We start from the raw sequence: 7,852 nt of genomic DNA, 5'->3' as shown, positions 1-7,852 counted from the left end.
AAATAAGCCATGTTTTTCTCATTAAATGGGGATTTATATTTTTAATTCTTCCCCAAAAGTTGCGAAAAATGACCCTTGGCTTGCCACATGGCAAAAACATGTAGATGCATAAGTGGCCTGAAGAGGAGGGCAAACTGGAACAACTTGGTATTGATTCATGGTAAATAAGGAACAGCGCACTGAAAACGTAGACGAAGGGAGTCTTGACACACCACAAGTGCTGACTTTCAACTGGAAAACTTATTGAATGAACGAGTTTATGAACACTTGAGCTGTGCATGCACTTGCAAGGCAGTGAACAATTCATGACATGCACTCGTGGTTAGATCAGGTGATACTAAACAAGAATGAATTGAGAAAAAAACATCACACTGCTCGGCTGTCAACGATTTGCGGGGTCTAAAACGGAAATGTCTCTTTCTTGGAAGACTATTGTAGGCTGACTAATGCAACCTGGTCCTGCTTTCTGTATTCTATAGGCCTCGCAAATTTCATGAGTCAATTGGTCTGTGTGGCGAAAAAGATTCTCGGTCTGAGAGAATTCTGCAGTGCACCCGAATTGGCAAAAGCGAGGCGCAAACAGTGCATTTTGGTGCTCCCTGAGGCGCACGTTTACACACCGCCCTCATTGTCCCACGTACACTCGGCCACAGGTGAGGGGGTTGCTGTACACGATTACAGTGGCGCAAGGCACACGCATATTAGTGTGCCTTACAGGGCAGACTTTTTTTGCATTTGCACCTTTCTCCACACATTTTGTAACTGCTGTGCAGATGCTACCCACTTTCTGGCTGAAAAAAAAAATTTATGCCATACAACGATCCCCTATGCCCCCCCCCCTTTTTTTTGTTTCAACCTGTGCGAACGCTAGTGTCCATAGCATGCTTCAATTCTTGCACGAACTTTCCACAAGACAGCATGCTATTGGCGTCTTAAGGAAAGCTTGTGCGAAGAGTAAAGTTTGGAGAGTAAAGGTGCGGCACCAAGAAGCAAGCCATTAGCCATACATCTACTAGCGTTCGCACAGGTTGAAGGGGGGGGGGGGGTATCGTGGCATGGCACAGATTTGTTTTGTTCTTTTCAGCCAGAAAGAAAGTAGGTAGCATCTGCCCTGTAAGGCACACTAACATGTGTGTTTGCCTTGCGCCACTGCAATCGTGTACAGGATCCCCCTCACCTGTGGCCGCGTGTACGAGGGACAATCGGGGCAGTGTGTAAATGTGGGCCTCAGGGAGCACCAAAATGCACTGTTTGCGCCTTGCATTTCGCAATGCATTGGCATGACTGAGAGTGCACTGCAGAATTCGGTCGGACCGAGATTCTTTTTCGCCTCACAGACCAATTGACGCATGAAATTTGCGAGGCCTATAGAATACAGAAAGCAGGACCAGGTTTCATTAGTCAGCCTGCAATAGTCTTAGAAGAAATTTCCTTTTTAGACCACGAAAATCGTTGACAGCGGAGCAGCGCGATGGTTTTTATTTTTATTAATTCATTATTGTTTATTATCACCTGATCTAACCACGAGTGCATGTCATAAATTGTTCACTGCCTTCCAGGTGTATGTGCAGTTCAACTGTTCATGAACTCGTTCACTCAATAAACTTACCAGCTGAAATTCTGCACTTGGGGTGTGTCTACGTCTCCCTACGCTTTCAGGACACTGTTCCTTATTTACCATGAATAAGAGGCCTATCACATGGCTTTCTATTATTGTATGGGGTTCATGGTATTCTTATTAGTATTGAAATGCAGTCCATATTTTCTGTTATTGCTTTTTTTTGCCTTACAATATGCTGCTAAGCCATCGTTTGTAGTGAAAGTGGCAGTGCCTTTGTTTTTGATGAGTTGGCTTGGTAAGTCCATCGACAGAATAATGATAACGGGGGCCAGGCAGCCATGATGTAGGTGTGTATTTGGAGGAAAAACGCTGTACAAATGTAAGAAGGTCTGTACGACAATGCAAACTTATTGTACCAGCTTTATATCTTCAAAAGTGGTTGAAAAGGCCAAAATGTAGGCAGTTAACTGCAGTTGCACTCACTCCTGTGAAGCAGAATGATAGGCTGCTTTCACAATTTGCGAAGCTGCAGGTGCAAACATTGCTGAGGGTTAACTTTTGGTTACCACAAAACTACGTCTTTAAAAACTGGTTGTCAGTCGCTTTAACGCAAAATGTGAAGGTCTGAAAATATCATGTCGGTATGCCTTTCAGCTGTTTTGTGCCACACGTATGTAGATATGGATTTCCTGCACTCTAATGTCACATCGACTAATTATGCATTGGGAATTTGCATGGGAGTAGAGTTGGTGCGCTTACAAGTGATAGTGAAAGCTTGAAGAGGTAGTTACTATGAAACATAGTTACTGTGCTAAGGGTTATGAAACACAAACATGAAATGCACAGAACAGACAAGACCTGATGCACTTCGTGTTTGTGTTTATTCCAGTAACGCTAAGGTGTTGTAGAGCACATTTACAATTAAAGGGCATTGCGTCACAAACCTCTTCCAGCAAAAATGTTTTGCTTTGCACTCAGTAAAAATTCGCTTCGCTTGGCAATAAATTATATTCTGGTAGTATTCGGTAGATTTTTCAACTTGAAAACATTGCCGCATACAATGCTCATTTCCCCATCTCTGGCAATTTTTGTCTTTTGCAGCGCAAGCACCTCCTGCAAATAGGAGGCAAGTCACTGCGCGAGGTGGCATCGTATGCCATGAAGGCTGTAATGGCACACCCCATCCAAGTGCTTTACAGCCTTCATAGCAGGAAGGGGAAGAGGGCATTCATCAATTTGAAGTTAAGCCGGATAGTCACAGGTAAAGCTTCCTCAGTAATCCTTTTGCATTGTTGAAGTATTGTGTGTACAGCCGAACTCCTCTACAGCGAAATTGCTTGCATAACAAGAGGTTGTCCTTGCCAAAATCGTGTCTTTCATATAAATTGTCAACTTCTACAACGAAGAAATTTCGGCGTCCCTGTTGGCTGATTTCATTTTTGACAATGAAAGCCACATACTCAGTCACCACTGCCCTTGCAGAAATTGCGAAAGTGTGCTCTGCACTAGCACCAATGGCAGCTTGGGCGAATTGCTTGACGAGCATGCCGATGAATTGCATCACACCAGGCAGCTTACACGTTTAGCATCAGCGGGTGAGACAGTTGAATATGTCTCGGTAAGTAAAGACATGGTGTGATCATCACTGATGACGTTAACGCTATGTTAGGGTGAAAAAACAAGAATGTCAACGAAGGCAACAAGGGATGAAGATCCTGTAAATGGATCAAGAATTTTCATGGCGGGGAAGGCGATAGCATTTCATTATCCGCAGCATTACTTTGCATATCCTGCATTTCGCCGCTGAGCATGCTGTGAACCTCGGATTCAATAAGGTTGGCTGCGGTTTCAAATTCTGTCAGATAAACTGTGTGCTAAAGACTTAGCAACTTATTTCACTAAGTCTCTTGGAGGTTTTCTTTTGTTGCATGTGTTTGCCTGCTCTATTGTGGGTGATCTTTACGGTGCATGCTGTATGTACTAATTGTGGTCTTTACATGTTTGTGTGCAGATGTCATCTGTGCGAAAGGGGGGGGGGGCGACCTGACACAAGCACAGGACTTCATTAAGTGGTTGCCAGGGTCTGTGGACAGCGGTGGTGGCAGGAAGAGGCGTTTCACAGAAACGTTTGCAGCAGAGCAGCCCGATGATCCCTCCCTTCAGGGCAGGAATCATTGCCTGCCCACTGCTGCCCTCTCCCTGCCCCACCCTTGCCCTCAGGTCCCTGGCAAGTCCACCGTCGGCCCCTCCTGTCCGGCTGCTGCTGCCCCTGCTCCTTCCCCTGCTGCAGCCCCTGCCGCCCCTGCCTCTCCTCCTGCTGCTGCCCCTGAAGCTGAGCACCCCTACTGATGCCTGCATCAGTTCAAGAATTGTATTGTAAATAGTAAAATAGTGCTGTAAATAGTATACTAAATAAATGATATTTTCGTTTACGCTTTGCGTGTGTCTGCAGGAAGTTTCCTTCCCGCACTTATTTCCATCACATTTTCTTCGCTACTAATTGTATAGGCAGTAAGCTAGCATACAAGCAACAGAATGGCTAAGTACAGGCTATGCTTGAAACACACTGGATGCAAAATGGCTGTGCACCAGATATTCTTGAAACTCATTGGGTACAAAACGGTTAAGCATTGGGTATTCTTGAAACATGGATACAGAATGGCTGAGCACTGGGTATTCTTGAAACACGTTGGATACAGAATGGCTGAGCACTGGATGTTCTTGAAACATGTTGGATACCGAATGGCTGAGCACTGGACGTTCTTGAAAGACTGGATACAGGATGGCTGTGCACTGGCTCTATGCTTGAACTACATTGGATTCTACAATGGCAAACTGTACGGCCAATCTTGGCTCGAACAGTGGGTGAACCTTGGATCGGGTTGCACTTTGCCATGATGCCAGGATTGGGCCAAAGTTCGTACCAATTTCTGCGAGCATTGGACCATGCTTGGCCCAGTGCTGTCGTGGTGCCTGGGTTAATGTTCCCGTGTCCATTGTTCTGCACTTTCCACACAATGAAGTTGTCTCAGCCTCACCACTCGCCCCTGATCGCGGTCGAGCCGTAACATACCCAAGCTGGCACTCTAGTTCTGGCTAGACTATAATCAAATTGACCTGGTGAAATCTGGCAAGACTCCATGCAGTCCATTTGCTGGCTTGCTTACAATATTGCGGGACGCAGCCACCTCTGCACCAGTTTATTGCCCCCGGGGTCAAATGCATGCAAGGACAAAGCAAATGATGTGGGGCCGCTAGACGCACACAGTAGCACACTTATTCCCCTCTGCGGACGAGCTCCAGGTGCGCAGTGCATTGCAGTGCTCAACCTAGCTATAAGCGCACAGCAGATACCTAGACCGCCAAAATAGGATTGTGATCTGCAACTCTCCCTGAACGCCAGTGTTGCCGTAGCAACCCGGGGAAAAGACCCTCCACCAACTTTTGAAAGCATTCCGCCATGAGATCGCGATTGTGGCCCATGCCACTGAAACGCACGGCTGGTGCTGGTGGTGCCTTCTTTACCACGGCGTGCCGACGAGCTCGAACATGACCTGATCACGGGGCTACACGCGTCAGCCTTTGTCGTGATCGCCGCACTCTCACTCTGCTGATTGATCACGTGCATCCCCTCATCGTACTGCCATTCCCCGGCTGAACACAAAAAGTGAGCTTCGTCTGCCCCCTCCCACTGCATTGCGTGATCCAGGGTGGCAGGTCGGAAAGACAGCGCTACACCACCAGCCCGAGGTGGGAAACTGACTTCGTTATGCTGGTCGCGCTACTTATGTTCAAGGTCGGTCACGATGATGACCGGTGATCCAGTTGTTGATATGGTTGTCATCAGTTCGGCGCCTCGACAACCATCACGGACCGGATCAGCGCTTGGAACTACTTGCTGGCCTTGTGCATCCTGCACATCTTTACCAGAAGCAGTCTCACTCTGAGAGCTTTCACCAAGCCAAAACCCAGATTCCGACTCCACAAATCCTTCAACTGGTTGCGCTGAGCTGAGTGAACCTAGTGCCTCAACCTCTGACTCCACCAAAACTGCGCCCTCAGGCTCTGTCTCGTACGCACCGACCGACGCCGCGCGTTCTTCCTTAATCAATTGGCCCTCCTGCCACACCCTCGCTCGCTTTAATTTCAGATTCTCCAGCTTAAGTTCCAGCTGCTGGCGGTAGTCCTGAGCCATCTTCAGATTGTACTCCATTTCTCGCTGTGAAAGCTCGCGTCTCCCCACACCGCTGTACCTCATCCATTCTGGCCACACGTATCTATGAAACTTCCCTGCCCTGCCTAAAGACATTTCTATTGGCTCGAATACGAAAACAGGAGCGAGAGAAAATGAGACATGGTCAACTCACCCCTCTGTGGACTCTAGCTTCATTTGCCTGGTACCGTTGCCGAGTCACTGCTTGCAGTCTGGCTCCACGATCGAAGGTTCTCGTCGCCCTTCCGCTCGGTTTCTTCTCAACACCTTGACCGTTGTTGATCACCGGAGATGCTACCGATCTTCAACTGCAGTCTTCACTTGAGGCGGTGCCCTCCTTGATACATCCAGCTCATCTCGCTCAGTCCAACGAAGCCATCCTGTCGACTGCGCCAGTAAAAGAGAGGGTCTCTCCTCTTTCTAAGATGATGCGTGGTTCTCACCCCCACCTCGGCGTCCTGGACGCACCGTCAGAGACGGTCTGCACAGGTGGCTCAATGGGTGAGATCGGCTCGAAGGACGCAGACGCTGATGTATCAGCAACGAAAACTTGTATTTATAACGATTCTTCAAATCTTGGTTGCAATGATACGTTGGTTACAGAGAGTTATACAGGTTTGGACTACATAGGGCAACCCTATCTCGGCAGAGCCGATGGTGCTTAGCACCCGAAGTCAGGTCCACAACCGTCACTCTGCTTGATCGGAGCACTGCAGCCTCATTTTCTAGGCCCAACGCTCCGCCCCGAAATGTTTGTTGACAAATCACTGTTGGTGTGTTTTGTGACTGGACAATCAGTTCACCAATCCTTGGGTTTGTTAGCATTTCCATGCGTGATTGGCCGGTCCGTCAACCAACCATTTTAGAACACTTTTTTAGCACAGTTCACAGTGTAGAATCCTCACCCAAAGTATACAATATACAGCAACAAAGGGGAGAGGGTCACGCTGCCCACATTGTCTAAAGTTCCAAGAAACTGCATGCCAGCGCAGCTGGTGCAACTAAGTAACAACAAGCAAAACACATGTACAAAACCTGGACGCGAGGAAGCACAGGAATCATGGCGCCAGTCCTCGAACACGTGCGCGAAGCGACCGGATTCCCAGGAGTCAAGGGCCATGTGGCGTCATAAACAACTACTTGTTTTCGAGTAAAGTTGTCAGTGAGTCGTGCGGGATAACTGTTTTCCAGCCAAACGCCGACCCCGTGTCTCGACCTCAAGACGAAGTAAACATCTTCTCGGCGCCTACGGTCCGAGACAAAACCGATAGGCTCTCATGCGGCTCAGAAACCACACGCCGGTGCGCGCGGTAGCGTGCCCATAAAAAGTAATGGTGGCCGCGCATCCGGTCGGCGTCGTGCGATTCAAACTGTCTGTGTCGAGACCCGAACTGCGCCCATTCCAAGGCTACGGCGCCAGAACACCGGTGGGGAAGTCGGACACGAGACGGGGTTGTTTGTCACCCTTTAGGGGAGGCCGCCCGTTTAACTAATCGGTGCAACCTCAAGTTGTGAATCTGTTCACACCCACGCGTTTACCGCGCGCGAGGAGCACGCGTGCGGCGGTTCCGAGAAAGCGCACCGCAAAAAGGGGGTTCGAGGCCCCTCGTCACTGTCAAGCGCGACCGCTAATGTGGCGCCGGTGGTCTTCTCCGCTCCCCAAGCTCTGCGGAAGTTAGGAGTCAAACATGCGTGGTTTTTCCACTTGCGTGCAAGATAACGCTCTGTGTCAGCCTTCGATGCCCATTACTCAAGTGGCGTCGGTATGCAACGAGCCCGTCGAGACGAAAGCCCACTGTCCAGATGGCCCACGCTGCGCTTTTCAATTTGTTTTACCACTGTTCGTGGTGGTCGGCCTACAGGTACAAAGTGACCGAAACACTAAAGGATGATGGTAGAAGTCAGAGTCATGACCATGACTGATCAAAAATGACAATGACAAAACCCCTGAAACGGGTTCTGACGTGGGTACTAAGCGAAGGAAACACTACAGGATGCTGGTAGAAGTCATAGTCAAGACCTTGAGTAAGGCTTTCACCTTAAGGTCTCTTAGGTGTAGCTAAAGGGACTCGACTAGT

This window comes from Dermacentor silvarum, chromosome 5 (assembly GCF_013339745.2).
Source record: "Dermacentor silvarum isolate Dsil-2018 chromosome 5, BIME_Dsil_1.4, whole genome shotgun sequence".
Lineage (NCBI taxonomy): Eukaryota > Metazoa > Arthropoda > Arachnida > Ixodida > Ixodidae > Dermacentor > Dermacentor silvarum.
This window is presented reverse-complemented; position numbering follows the sequence as displayed.